The 16,250-nt window shown below is 42.8% G+C and overlaps 1 protein-coding gene across 7 annotated transcripts in view; it reads right to left on the bottom strand.

Annotated features, from left to right (window-relative positions):
• The window catches only part of DPP6 (dipeptidyl peptidase like 6), a 1,022,456-nt gene that overhangs the window by 446,154 nt on the left and 560,052 nt on the right, over positions 1 to 16,250 (bottom strand). The window lies entirely within an intron of this gene.

The following is a 16,250-nucleotide window of genomic DNA, read 5'->3' as shown; positions in this document are numbered from 1 at the left end:
AAATCAATAACCAAGACACAAAACAGTGAGAGAGGTATCTTCCCATCCTTGAAGCTACTATTAGTTCCCTTCTGTACCCTTCTGCCTTCAGTGCCCCAGAGCCTTGGGCTGTCATTTTCCTGTACGATGGCCAAATGTTACCTCAAGAAAGAATCTGATATTATTATGTTTACAGCTTTTGTGCAAACCTAATGCTCCTCCTCCTGATAAACCAGATTCTATAGTAGAGGGTCATCTTGGAACTTTCCTTCTCCACAGCTAAACTCCATACCCTCATTGAATCCAATCCAACTAGGATTAAACTTGTCAGCTCCAAGTCCTCTGTCATCTTTCCCTTTTTTTACATCCATGTGATCAACTTCTATTTCAGAGTACCAAATTTAAATATTTATTTAGCACATGCTATGTGCCAATTTTCACCAACTTCTGCCCATCGCACTGCCTTCAGGCTTTTATTTTTTCTATATAAACTCCTCATTCAAGGTTTCAAGATTTTCCTGGTCTCTCTTCACTGGGCAACTCACCTATCCTTATTCTAGGTTTCAGTCCATTCCAGAGAACCTCTTGCAGTGCAGCAAGAGTGGCAGGTGAGAGAGGGACTCTGGAGACACTGCTGAGGGGTACTAAGGACTACATAAGTCTAGGAAATTCATCATGCATATTGGCTGCAGCGACCAAGTTTTCAGATCGCTGCAAATTAGAGGAATCATATAAATTTTAGTCGAAACTGTGATTCTTTGAGAGACAAAAAGGATCATATGAAAGCTTAATAATAATAAACATAATAGTTACATATAGATGATTATTATTAATTATACAGGAGTAAATAAGGACAGGTGGTCACACTGCAAAGGGACCACTTCTACCCATGCATAGTCTGGAGAATACCCTCTTATAGTGTACATAATTGCAACTCAGTAACCAAGCCAAAATGAAGTAGAATGAAGACGGTCTCAAAAAGTAGACAATGCAATGTATAAATATATTTTCATCAGAAATTAAAAGTTCATTAGAATGTATCAAATTGCTACAAACTAAAATAGACAATATGCAATATCATCCAAATATTTAATATTGGCTATATTGGCTATTAAATTAAGAAAAATTCACAGGGCCATTATAGGCTTAGTAGGAAAGAGTTCTACAGTAGTTTAGAATTTCTACAAGTCTTCATATTTGCCATCTATAACTTAATTCATCTATCAGAGAGTAGCTTTTTAGAACTTAAAAAGTAAGACTATCCAAGAGCAACAAAATAGCTACAGAAAGTTACACTGATTCAATCTCATTTCCTAGTAGGTAGTATTTTCTTTGGGAGAAAATCACTGGCCAGGGCCAAGGATAAGTAATTAGATCTTGCTAATTCAGCAGCTTTTCATTTCACCCGAATTCAGAAAGAAAATAAGCCCTTTTTGTCAAGTCTGTGACTAGCAAGAATCTTTCAGTGGTACTATTCATACAAGCAACCTAGTGCACGCAATTTTTCACAGCCCAGTTGACATTCCTCAAACACGGTTAAGATGAAATTCCAAGGAAACCATTAAAAACAGAATGTCAAGATCAAATCTGATTCATGAACCAGAATGATAAAATTAATGTTGTCTTCATTAACTCAAATAATTGATATCTTTTGAGTATTGTTTCTATTTCATTTTTAATTTTTTTAAATTTTTTCCAGCCCAGGCTGGAGTGCAGTGGTGTGATTGTTGCTCACTGCACCCTCGACCTCCTGGGCTCACATGATCTTTCTGCCTCAGCCTCCCAAGCAGCTGGGACTACAGGGGTGTGCCACCAAGGCTGGCTAATTTTTATTTATTTTATTTTTTGTAGAGGTAGGGTCTCACTATGTTGCCTAGGCTTAAACTCCTGGGCTCAAGCAATCCTCTGGCCTCAGCCTCCCAAAGAGCTGGGATTACAGGCATGAGCCACGGAGCCTGACCTGAATATTGTTTCTCATAAGAGTAATCTAGACTTCTAAATTCTGTTTTAAACACATTTATTATATAATAGATGCATTGGTCAAAGTCCATATGCAAATAAAACAAAACAAAACAAAAAAAACCCTAGGACTTTGGATTTGCATCAATTACTTGACCAGCCAATAATGTGACTGATTTACTTACAAAAGTTCATTTGAACGAATGTTGCAGTGATAAGCCCCTCCCTGGCCCAAACACACTCATGATCTGACAGTGGCTGGATATTGTTACAGATCATGACATAGAGAATATTATTTAGAAAGATGTTTTAGAAATAAGTTAAGATATTTGTAAGACATATGACATGAAGTAAAGTTGAAGGAAGTGTTTAGCCTCAAATACCAAATACTTAAAAGTCCTCACTCATTTGAAGGCATATCACATGGACTGGGGAGCATGTTCCAGAAAGCAGAGTTAGAACCAAAAGGAAATTTAACACAGGCTAATTGTGCAACAGAGAAACTTCAGGATGTCTAACCATTGGTACTGCCTGATAATAGAAAGGGCTGCTTCACCCAGAAATGAGCAGGGTAAATGGCCATCTCATGGAAATCCTGGGGGACTGATCCTTCAGGGAGGAAGTCAGAAATAGATGACATTAATAAGGAGGAACACAGCAGAAGTTCTATGGACATATATAAGATAGAGATGAAAGATACAAAACTGTGGAAGCTGGTACTGTGGGTAAAGAAATGAATGAGAGTAAGGACACTTCATGAAAGGGGGGCAAAGACTGTGCTTCTTCCATGCCCACTGGACTAAGATAAGATTTTGCACAGAAAACCAATCTGGTATATATTATTGAATGAAAAAAATGCACAGTAAGATGACCCAGAGGCATCGATGCATATCCTACTCGACTGGAGTGATTCTGGATCATATGCATCGTTTCTTAGGTACAGATGCATCACATTGTCTTTCAGGCAGCATTGTTGTATTAAAACCCACAGGGATAAAGATATTCTTTACTAAATTCCATTTTTATTTGCCAAATTTTGTTTTTCAGGGTGCAGGAAATTTTCTTTTACTACACAAGCAACATTGTAACAACAATAACGGGAAACAAATTAAAGAGGAAAAAAGTGATGAAAAACCTTGTTGATCACCTTGCTCTCTCCAAAAAATTGACTTTTTAAGGCTTTTTCATATTCATTTCTATTTCTGGGCTATATACACATTTAACTTTTAAATAGGTACAACCACAGCATAGATATAATTTTCAAGTTAGAATGCAGGCTAATATGTGTTTCTTTGAATATCTAATTTGGCTTCCCAAATTCAGACTTCCTCCCAACTTGCAGGTGTTGAACTGTTAAAACTTTGAGTCGGATTGACTCTGCTTTCTGTGAAAGTCAAGAGAACTCCCTAGGTTATCCCCTGGCACACTGAGTTTCAGTAGGTGCGTTTCTCAGTAGAATTAGATATGTTTTGACTAGCATGGTGAAAGCGAGGTTATAACATATTCCCTATTCTGTGACAACCTGCATACTTTGGAGGTCCATTAAAATGGAAAAGTATGTTCACAATTAACCATTTTCTTTAAGAAGAATAAGTCTTCTAACCAGTGATCCATATCCATCCATCCATCCATCCATCCACCCACACCATCCATCCATCCACATTCATCCACCTATCCATCCATCCATTAACCCATTCATCCACTCATCCATCCATCCATCCATCCATCTATTCATCCACATCCATTCACCCATCCATCCATTCATCCATCCATCCATCCACATTCATCCACCTATCCATCCATCCATTCACCCATCCATCCACTCATCCATCCATCCGTCCATCTATTCATCCACATCCATTCACCCATCCATCCATTCATCCATCCATCCATCCACATTCATCCACCTATCCATCCATCCATTCACCCATCCATCCACTCATCTATCCATCCGTCCATCTATCCACATTCATCCACCTATCCATCCATCCATTTACCCATCCATCCACTCATCCATCCATCCATCCATCTATTCATCCACATTCATTCACCCATTCATCCATTCATCCATCCATCCATCTATTCATCAACCTATCCATCCATCCATTCACCCGTGCATCCACTCATCCATCCATCCGTCCATCTATTCATCCACATCCATCCATTCATCCATCCATCTATTCATCCACATCCATCCATCCATTCCCCCATTCATCTATTCATCCATATGCATTCACCCATTCACTCATCATCCATCCATCCATATATCTGTCAATCCACATCCATCCATCCAACACATGTTTATCTTACTATGCCAGGTTAGGTTTTGAGAACCTTGAATACAGGAATGAATAAAACAGACACTGACACTCTTATCAACTGAAATTGAATGGCTTTCATTTTTTTCATATTTTTTTTTCTTGTAATCAAGTGCAGGAATGGGGGAAGGGTCAAACAATAAGCAGATCAGCTCATGAAGAGAAGAGAAAAGCAGGACAATGGGGCTCTGAGAGCTGTTTGCATCAGAGAGATCTCTAGCAAAGTGACATCAGAATAGAACTGAAGGAATCTGCAGAGCTGACATCTGAGAAGACAATCCAGATAGAGGGAGTGGCAGGTGCCTGGCCTGTGAGACAGCATAGGCTTCATGGAGACAGCAAGGAGGCAGTGGCCAGAGTGGGAGAGAAAGGTGACTGTTCTGAGAGAGGAGTTTGGGGGCAGTAAGGGGCCAGGGAGTGCAGAGCCTGAGGGCCAGGTGCAGGCTTCCACTTACCTCTGAGTGAAAGGGGTGTGAGCACAGCAGTGTGTAAATAAGGCTCCCACTAAGGAAGGTGGCCAGGGTTGCTGCTTAGAAGAAACACCTGCAGAAGTCAGGGTGGGAACAGGAGTGGCCAACAAGTCACAGGGCTAATGGGGGTCTGTCCTGGGTGGCAGTGGTGGGTGTGGTGGGAAGTAGCTGAATTCTGGGCATACAATAGAAAGATATTAGCCAACAGCGTTATTTTGAGAAGGTCATATAGACCTAGGTGTCAGGATATATTTATGTATCCCTTTTGCATGTAGAGCCCTCTCTGAGGCTCTAGCCTTCTGTTTCCAAGGAAAAAACACCCTTTGCACCTGTGACATGGCAAGTCTGTCCTCTTTCTACCTCTAAGCCAAATCTAGATTCTACCCCACTCCGCTCATACCTTATTGTTCCTGGAGCAAGTCATTCCCTTCCATGCCCCCTTTTCCTCAACACACCCTACAACTTTTCTGTTTCCTGGAATTTCCCTTCATCTTCATTTTGCCAGGCAAATCCCCTTGCAGTCTTTACTTATCAGCTAAAATATCACCTGTGACACTGTAGGAAGTCTTGCCTGGTTTCATCGGCATTATTCTTCCCCCTGGACACGATCACAACACTCTGTGAGTGCCTTTCTGTAACACTGTTCCACTGTTAATTTATCCATTTAATATATATTACCTTAATACATGTATTCATATATTATCATCACGCATGTGTCATTGCTAGGGGGTGAACTACTTAAGGGCACAGTTATCTTCCTGTGTTTAATGTCTTTGTTTTTTTTTTTTTTTTTTTTTTGAGACGGAGTCTGGCTCTGTCCCCCAGGCTGGAGTGCAGTGGCCGGATCTCAGCTCACTGCAAGCCCCGCCTCCCGGGTTCACGCCATTCTCCTGCCTCAGCCTCCCGAGTAGCTGGGACTACAGGCGCCCGCCACCTCGCCCGGCTAATTTTTTTTGTATTTTAGTAGAGACGGGGTTTCACTGTGTTAGCCAGGATGGTCTCGATCTCCCGAACTCGTGATCCGCCCGTCTCGGCCTCCCAAAGTGCTGGGATTACAGGCTTGAGCCACCGCGCCCGGCCCTGTGTTCAATGTCTTAATGCCTGGTACGAGACCCGGGACAACACAGTACACAGAGACTGTGTGCGGGGTGGATGAACGGACGGATAAACGCCTTTACAAGTAACGAAGGCGATCACTGATGGATGCAGAAAGCAAAGGGTTAATGCAAGTCCAGGTGCATGAATGAGGCCATAAGCAGCAATGGGTCCTGCAAGATGTAATGCAAACTGACACGCGTCGGTGGCAAACCTGTCCTTCGTGACATCACTGCTGCTCACACTTATTTTTAACTCAGGCAAAAATAAAACAAACAATGAACTAAAACCAAGCTATACGTTTTCATTTGACACATCAAATTCACCTTTATCCAATGTTATTATCTTCGTAACCTGTGATTACAGCTTGATTTTTGTGTGTGCTAATTGTATATCTGAAGTGCAAGAAACACTGATGAAGATAATAATTACAGATACCGCAATGTCTATAAACTGATTCAGGGAGGGCCCGAATGCAGGCTGCTTTAATTTTCTCCCCAGCGACAGCCGATAGAACCCATGCTTCTCCATCAGGGAATGCACTCCTGTTCTCTCCTCTCTGTGTCAAAATCTGACACATCTCATCTTGGCCTGAGCTTCATATCTCTCATGAATTTGCCTTGCTACCTTTATCAGACTTTGTGCCTTATGAAGAGGAGAAGATTCAAATGAGAACTCTAAGGTGGAGATGATTTTTGAATGCTGCAAGGAGGAAAGGAGTGGGAGACAAAAGGAACTGATTGCTTAGGTGTTATGATGATGAAATGTAAATGTATTTGAAAGCACACTATAATTTATCAAAATTATAGAAACATAAGATACTAATTTACTATTTATTGCTATCACCACTAAGTAATGTTTTAGTAACATACGATACGTAATAGAGAAGGAACTCGAAAGTGCATTAAATTTCCTACTCTTGATAAAGAAAGTGAAGGGGCTAGAGTGGTCACATTCCAAAACCTGTGATCCTCCAAATTCTTGTTGCATCCTGAGCTTTAATGAGGGGAAATCAGAAATTCAACTTGTGTTGGGTCCTCAAAGCAGACTGATCCAGGCTATTGGATCCATAATTGTGACTCCACAATAAAGTGAGGCATTCCTCAAGCAGCCAGTAACCACCGTGGATGTTCCAGGCACACATCCCACGACATGCTTGTTTCATGTAATGTAAGTCTTGCCGTATGCAGCAAAAGGGACAGAAGAAGTCACCTCCAACAGAAGTGAGATTGGAGGATGATTTCACGATCAACCAAAGCCTCTTCCTAAAGACACACCCCTGCAGGAGAAGACTGGAGCAATCAGGGGCAGCACGGCAGGGACCCTGGGGGACAGCTGAGGTCCAGCCTTGCCAGCCACAGTGGGGACAGCTGGCAATTGTGCATTCTATGTCCCTTAGCTAAAGGCAGAGGGGTCAACCAGATGGCCTTCTCACTAGGGAAGGAGGAAGTGAAGTAAATTATTTCTCTCATAATAATCTATCTTTAAACCAATCAATCTCTTCTGCTATCAGGCAGCCTGCAGAAGTATATTAAGACTAGAAGACAATGTCTCGCTCCCAAAATGGAAAGGGGCCTTTTCTAGGATATAGAGACCCAAGGTTAAGTCATTGACAGCTTTAAATAATTCCAGAGGATATGTATAAATCAGCGGCTGCTTTGGATTCACAATGCTGGCTGGAGATGGAAACACGAGCCAGTCTTGTTGGAGCAAGAGGACCCTCACTCATTGTCCAATAAAGCATTGCATGCTCTTAGCAGGGGAAGCTCTCCCACTCCCTGAGATGCTCCTTTCCTTATGACTGTCACTTTGTTTCTTGTGAGTACTTCTGAGGTGCTTTTGCTGGTTGTAGGGGTGAGAATGGGATAACGGATATGGCCACAAGGTATGAATTAATAACTGCAGAGGCTGCAGGCGTGGGCGGCTGAGCAGCCCTTTCAGAAATACCGAAGCAACCAATGCAGGAATGGGAGGCGGTGGTGGAGGAAGACGATGTCATCCTACCTTCCCCAATACTTCCGTTTATTTCATTAATTAGAAGTTAATTTTGGTTGATCTGCCCAACTTTTGAGGACTGGCAATTAATTACGCATCATCATCATCATCTTAGTGGAAGCAGAGGAGATAATGCTTCCGGTACATCCAGACACAAACCTGCAGGTGCCCCTCTTCCGCTGGGCAGTGTCCACCACGTCCTCCGTGTGGAGAAGGGACGTCTCACTGCTCAGGTTCTCCCAGGGCTCTCCCACACTCTTTCCATACGTGCCTCACAGACTCATCTGTGATCCACTCTACTTTTCTCAAATACATTTGGGAACTTCTAAAGTTGCCTGTTTTACATAACATGACTTGATGTTGCTGTGTGAGGGCACAGAACTTAGAAATCCTATCCACCACCCTTACTGAGGCAGCTGTCAGCCCTTTACTTGAAGGTCAGCAAACCTGTGTTTGCAGAATTAACTTCTGCTCTGTCAATCCTTCTAGAAAACAAACAAACAGGCAAATTATTGATGCAATAGCTATCTGTTAACATTTCTTCTTGATTATTTTTACCTGCAGATTCCGAGTTCAAATTATTTTAGGCTCTTCAGTTGAATTGACAGGGCCTGATAGATTCTTTTATGAAATTGATTCAAAATGTAAGTTAGTCTTGCTTTCAGGGCTCAGTCTACTTTGGTTCTATTTTGACATAATGTTTTAAAGGTATCAAGTTGTTCTATATATTTCCAAATGCAGCAGCACTGTGACCCGATCATCCACAGAAAAACATGTCCCAACACATCAGGCCCAAGACAAATCCCTTTCAGTGAAAAGATGGCTATGAAGTAAGCTGCAGAATTTAAAATTGAGCATTTGTATCTTTCACCTTGCTGTGTATGATAACAGTGTCTGAAGGCATCTTTAGATAATGGCTGTTTTTGCATAGACTCACTGAAACCCACAGGCGATTTTGAGATGAGTTTTCTATACTGGGTAGCTTTTTGGCATGCTCAACACATCACTTCCCAAAGTCAAAAATCCCTGCAGGCACTCAGTAAATATTAAGTAACTAACAAACGAGTCTCAAAGGCAAGAACCACCAGCAATTGAATGGCAGAGACTAAAATAATTTGAGCTCACTTTTTAAAAAGGGCTTGGCACCCTGGTACAATGTTCCAGCATGGTACAGAGGCATTGCGAAGAGTACCCCAGTCAGATGATCTCAGCTGCCCTCCTCCTCCATCCATGGGCCCCGGAAGCCACATTTCTAGTCTGTGAGCCCTCTCCTCTCCTCCTCAGCCAAAGACAATTAATTGGCCTAACCTAGGTCAAAAGTCTGCTTCAGGATTTGCGGTGTGGGATTAAAATATTCCAAGTCGTTCTTGGCTGCTGTCACGAACCATGAGAACGGAAGGTGGGGAGGGAAGTTAAGTGCCGGCTGCCATATGGTGTAAGGATTCCAAAGGAAATAAAGCAGATTTACAGAATGAGAGGAATGAAGAAGACAGGCTCAGAACCAAAGAGAATGAAAAGCAAAGGACAAAGGCAAAAAGGTAAGAAGCTCAAAGAGACAGAATGAGTTCCTCTTGGCTTTCCATTTCTGGATGGACTTTTCCTCCTGAGGCCTGGATGCATTTTTCCCTTGGATTTAATAATACACTCCTGCTACTTTAGGAGATATTTCTTCCTTTTCTTTTCTTTTCTTTCTTTCCTTTTTTTTTTTTTTTTTTTTTTTTTTTGAGATGGAGCCTTGCTGTGTTGCCCAGGCTGGAGTGCAGTGGTGCAATCTCGGCTCCCTGCAAGCTCCACCTCCCAGGTTCACGCCATTCTCCTGCCTCAGCCTCCTGAGTAGCTGGGACTACAGGCGCCGCCACTGCGCCAGGCTAGTGTTTTGTATTTTCTTAGCAGAGACAGGGTTTCCCCGTGTTAGCCCGGATGGTCTCAATCTCCTGACCTCGTGATCCGCCCACCTTGGCCTCCCAAAGTGCTGGGATTACAGGTGTGAGCCACGGCGCCCGACCTTTAGGAGATATTTCATTTTCCTTGCTTAAACTAGTTTGAGTGGATTTCTGAAATCGAAAACAAAGAAGCCGAATGCACGAAGAAGCAAGCATTGATGCTTCGTCCAGCCACCTGCTCCCCAGCCCTGCGCCATTTCTGAGAAGGCATTTCCTGAGGGGCGTGCTCCTATGTTTTCCGGCATGTGCCACCTACACTTACACTTGAAAACTAGGTGGAAATTCCAACCACATTCTTGGTTTACAATTGAATTTAGTTTTGTTTTATTTTTTGAGATGGAGTCTCACTCTGTCACCCAGGCTGGAGTGTAAGTGGTATGATCTTGGCTCACTGCAACCTCTGCCTCCTGGGTTCAAGCATTTCTCCCTGCCTCAGCCTCCCAAGTAGCTGGGATTACAGGCACGAGCCACCATGCCTGGCTAATTTTTGTATTTTTTGTAGAGACTGGGTTTTGCCATGTTGGCCAGGCTGGTCTTGAACTACTGGACTCAAGGGATCTGCCCACCTCAACCTCCAAAAGTGTTAGGATTACAGGCATGAGTCACCACACTAGGCCTTTGATTTACAATTTTAAAATAACTAATTTGCTAATTTGATGTATACATTTTCTTTGAAAAGGCTGGTGATTCTACTAGTAGGTATAGTTATTTTCCCAGGGAAACTGAGTGAAATTTTGCAATTACCTTAACAGATTTTCAAGAATCAAATTTGTCATCATCCACCAGCCTTGTAGTATGGGTCCCTCTGTGACAGGAGGAAGCTAATTTAAGTGGAAGCAAATGCCAGCCAAGACAGTTGGCACGGCAGAATGTTCACGGGTCTCAAAGAGGATGGGCTGTTCCTGAGGTCTTCGCTATTTTAAGTATCAAATTACTCAAAAAGAAAGCTGTAGTATTTTTAAACTATAGCTGGCCTAGAATGGAATCTATTCATCACATCCATGTTAAACAACTATTAGCCTAGTATCAGCATTTTCACATAGTCCAGTATAATGGAAAAACAAATAGCATCAGAGAAATGATAGGCTGCAGAGAGGCAATTGATGAGTAATCGCACTATCTTAATTCACCTGCAACCTTAGTCTCCTTTGTCAGGGAAGCTAACATAGTCGTAGGTACCAGGAAATGGGATACGGACATCTTCATGAGGTGTCACTGGTCTGTCTACCAGAGTGGTGTATTCCGTGTAACAGAATGCCATATAGCCATGCAAATCACAACCTCTGACGACATGCACAGCACGAATGAACCTCACAAATATAATTTTAAGTGACATAGATCAGACACTAAAGAATATAAGAGGAATGTTTCTATTTGTAAAAAGTTCCACACGGTGGGTAAACCACACTCAGTAAGTGGTTCACATGTAAGTCCATGAAGACAAGCCAGAAAGACATTTCCATGAAACCCAAGACGCCACATAACTCAGCGGGGAGAGAGAAGTTGCCACTGGAAAGAGGAAGTCCAGGTACAAGAGCTGCGGGGTATTGGCTGTCCTCTGTTTCTAGACCTGGATGGGTTATTTCACATTAGGAAATTCAGGTCACACTCACCTGGTAAGCTGTGAGTTTACAGGTTCCACAGTTTTTGCATTGTAATATTTCACAATAGCAGTGGTTAACCACATGTACTGGATCCCAATGTTGTGACAGCGAGCATTGGCCTAACATGGTGAACTGAAGAGACACCCCTACACTTGCACTCGGTGGGAGAGAGAGACCTCAGGCAAATCCAGTGACACTGTGAGGTGGGACAATGGACAGGAATTCCAGGTGCCATGAGGGATTATAATGATGGGGCATGTGCTGACTTTTACTGAGGTGTTGGGGCAGGCAAGGGCGCTCTGAGCAAGAGAATTTGAGTTGAGAGTTGAAGAGTATACAGGAAGGCGGTGGTGAGCAGCCAGGGCAGGTCTCCTGTGCAATGGAGCAGTTGTAACCTAGTGCATGTGTGGCTACATGTCAGGAGTGAGGTGTGAAGCATCTGAGATGAAGCTGGACAGGCACAAACAAAACCAGGCCCAGCCTCGTGGACTGTGCCACTGGTCTTGCATTTTATCCAAACCACAATAGGAAGCCAGGGGAGGATTCTGTAAGCCACCTCAAATAAGTTCTAGAAGAAGTCAGATATTAATTATTCAGTTTGTCTACTGACATCAGTGCCTAGAGAAAGGCCAGGATTGGTTCCTTCTCCCACTATGCCTTAAAATGTGTGAAATATCAGGCCAATGTGGAATTGAGCACCTTAAAAAGTAAGATATTCACACAGCAACTATAAAAAATATTGGGAGAAAATAAACGACACATACCTGACTGCAGGATCTCCCATTACACCGCTTCCTTCTATTGTCTAAATGTATTTTCTTCCTAATATTTATTCACTGTGAAAAGCTCTGACATAAATTTCTTTTATGTATCATGGACCATTTCCTATAAGTAGAAGGTAGCAACAAATTACAAAATCAATGGTGCACATATCTCAGGATGGTAAAACAGCCTTCTAATCATTGTATTTCCATATTCAGGAGGACAACAAATGACTTTAGGATGGAAAGAACAAGTTTTAAATAACATTTAGCAGCTGACACGTGTCCGTCAATAATCATCCAGGAGCCTGTTGGGCGCACATCCCCATCTCTGTTTCACTGGCTCATTTACTCAGTCTTCATTACTGGTGGCTCTTATCTTTCCACAAAGGTGCTAACAGCCAACACAGACCATAATAAACCCAAGGACCTAGGGGTAGATGGAGGAAAATGCAGGACTTTGCATGGCTTCAGCCTCACAGAAGACAGCAAAGAGGCTCCGATGAGGTCAACTCCACTAGTGAAACTGATGGGAAAGTGTTGGCCCAGGGCAGCCTGTGGCAGCGACTCACATGAAAGTGCAATTAGTTTGGTGTGATCTCTCTCAGTACCTCCCTCCCTTCTTCCCTCTCCCTCTCTCTCTCGTCCTCCTTCTCCTTCTCCTCTCTCTGTCTCTGTTGCTCTGTCAATGTCCCTCTACCACTCTCTCTCACACAAACATAATTAATGCCCAGTAATCCACAATTTAAATGAAATTCTCGGCCAGGCATGGTGGCTCACGCCTGTAATTCCAGCACTTTGGGAGGCTGAGACAGATAGATTACCTGAGGTCAGGAGTTCGAGACCAGCCTGGCCAACATGGTGAAACCCCATCACTACTAAAAATACAAAAATTAATGGGGCATAGTAGCGTGTGCCTGTAATCCCAGCTACTCTGGAGGCTGAGGCAGAATTGCTTGCACCTGGCAGGCGGAGGTTGCAGTGAGCCGAGATTGCACCACTGTGCTTTAGCCTGGGTGACCAGAGTGAGACTCCATCTCAAAAAAATAAAAACAAAAATAAAATAAAATAAATTCTCTCTGCTCAGAAACAGCCACGAACATAAAAGCAGCAACAACAAACAAGAAATGTCTGAGTATAAGCAGGCCCTGATCGAAAACGCAGAAGAGACTCAGCTATCTGGAGGGTCATTAATTCAGTCGTTTCTGTGATGGGTTATTTTGCTGATCCGAAGATAAGAGCACCTTGATTCGAAAATGTTGATGATCCCAGTCGCACTCCCCACAGCTCAGGGGAGCAGCTCAGAAGCAAAGGTGGGAGAAGGGAAGAAATGTGAAGACAAGAATTGACCATGCACTGAGAGAAAAATGGAAGAGCGAGTCAGACGCAGGGAGAGTGGGAAGCAGATCACAACCCCAAAGCCAGCAGCAGCCGGAGAGGGAAGGGGGAAGCGGTGGCTGAAGATTCCACCAGTCTGGACCTTTAGGGTGAAAGCCAGCAGCCACATGCATCTAAAGGCCCTGCAAGCACGTCATCTGTGTGGAAATTGTAACTCCGCAGTGTTACAAAAGGAGAAAATATGGGTTAATGGTGGCTTTTTTTTTTTACAGTAGCATGGTACATTTCCAAATAATTTCTACCTGAAACTATAAAAACATAGTCTGAACTTTAAGTAGCAAAATTTAGGTTTTCATGAAGTCGTACATACTCGGAACAAGAGGGCTAAGTTTCTATCTTAAACTAAATGCAGACTGTTAATGTTGTACTTTAATTCTATCAATCCAGGTTAAACATTATTTTATAACCCAATGTCTTTAAATTGTTATAGGTTTAAAAAGCCTAATGACGCCTTTATTGTTCTTATAGGTAAAATGGATTTTAAAAAAATAACCACAGTTTACGACAGACCGAGACCTGAGGCATGCATTTTAGTCATGACACATACAACACAAAAGGAAAGACAGAAATCTTTGTTTCACTTCGAACATTGTGTAACAGAGGAAAAGAACATGTAGGCCTAAAGGAAAGCAAACAGTGATGATTTTGTTGGAAAGCTGGACCTGTAAGGAAAGGCCAGCGTAATCAGTATGCTAATCTGGAGGAAAGTGGGCCAGGCCAGAGCTTAATTACTGCCTCCAGATATAATGCATCTGTATAATCCAAAGGATTTTGGACAAAAGAAATAATAATTATCTAGTTCCTACGACAGAAGGAGAAGACTAATTGACATTATGAGAAGCATTGTTTGAAACAGCTTCAGGTATTTCTCAAAATGATGGGACAAAAATAGCCTTAGCACCCCCTGAGTGTGCAGGTCAAATGCAGATTTCTGGACCCTCTGAACTGGAGTCTCTGGGGACAGGACCAGGGAACGTTCGTGTTTCGCAATGTGTCCAGTACACACTTATAAACAGTGAAGTATGAGGCCGGGCGCGGGGGGTTCACACCTGTAATCCCAGCACTTTGGGAAGTTGAGGCGGCCGGATCACCTGAGGTCAGGAGTTCAAGACCAGCCTGGCCAATAGGTTGAAACCCCATCTCTACCAAACAGAAAAATACAAAAATTAGTCGGGCATGATGGCACGCACCTGTAGGCCCTGTCTCAGCTACTTGGGAGGCTGAGACAGGAGAACTGCTTGAACCTGGGAGGCGGAGGTTGCAGTGAGCTGAGATTGTTGCCACTGCACTCCAGCCTGGGCAACAGAGTGAGACTCTATCTCAAAAAAAAAAAAAAAAAAAAAAAAAAATGCAGAGCCATTAGCTACAGGAACTTGTTACACCTGTAACCTGGATAAGTCAGTTTGGTAAAGCCCCTCGCAACTGGTTTGCGAATGGAAGGCTCAAGAGTTTGTGATGGCAATTTTTCAAATGCAAAATTCTGTCCATCAGCACGTCATAGACCAGTTTAGAAACATGTCCATTTAGAAACAAAATTCTGATTGGCTGTCTTACAGCCCTTGACTGGCCTTATTTAACTACCGTATAAATACACGTTATATGAGGGCAGCTTTTCCTAAGTACAATTTTTCTTTTACCAAGTCAGAAGCAACATGGGTGATCAGTGGCATCATTGTCAAACAGAACTCACGACCTGTGATGCCCACGTCTGTGTCTTGAATGTTTCAGCAAAACTCAAAACTTGAAACCCACGCTCAGCATGCATAAGCTTTGTGGCCAGCACCATAATGAATAAATAAACTGGTAAAAGCAATAATGATGATAACCAAACTCAATGCCTTATAAAATCCAGTGCCGGTGCTGAAAGCCTGTTCATCTGCTTGTGACAGAACACATGGACAAGAGCATTTTCAGTCCCCATGGAGAAGGGGGTGTGTGTTTCCCCCCAAAAACCCCTAGATCATTGTTAAGAAAAAAAAATTCTCTCTATTAAAAGGCCATCTCATTGTCCCAAACTGGCCTCTTTTTGTCCAAAATGTTCAGACATGTATCAAGCAACAGATCTCAGGGTACTTAGGGCCATAAATATTTGTACTGATTGATTGTGACTATGATTATTAAATAAGTGACAGCAACATACACATTCCATACCAGAATGCATGAAAACTATGTTCTTGTAACATAGCAGCATGATACAAGCAATTTTCAAGAGAATCTTCAAATAATATGTATTAAAAAACAGCCAGCCAACTTAGTACATGGAATTCATTAGAGCTTAAATACTTAAAACTAGCTTTATTTAATATTATTGCAGATTAACTGAGAAAAAGCTAAACTACTTGTACTGTGATTTTTGCTCTTCATTTCTCTGAATTATTTTGGACCTGGAAACTGCTTTACTCAGAGCACCTCCTTACTGTTACCCCCATTTTTTTCTTCCAAGGGAAGTGGAGGGTGGAGAGGCCATAGAACTGGGCCAGGCTGAGATCAGGGTACTGGAACAGATGAGCCCAGCCTGAAACCATAGAGCCCAGGGCTACCAGGAGCTGTGCGCTGTCCTGGATCACAGGGCAGACACCGGGAGGAAAGGAAGGTGCTGAATACCAATTCCAATGAAGTGGGGTAAGAAAGGGAGAAGGAAAGGCTGGGCGCAGTGGCTCTCGCCTATAATCCCAGCACTTTGGGAGGCTGAGGTGGGTGGATCATGAGGTCAGGAGTTTCAGACCAG

Source organism: Macaca fascicularis, chromosome 3, assembly GCF_037993035.2.
Source record: "Macaca fascicularis isolate 582-1 chromosome 3, T2T-MFA8v1.1".
NCBI lineage: Eukaryota > Metazoa > Chordata > Mammalia > Primates > Cercopithecidae > Macaca > Macaca fascicularis.
The sequence above is the reverse complement of the archived record's forward strand: the minus strand, read 5'-3'. Positions and strand labels throughout refer to the sequence as shown.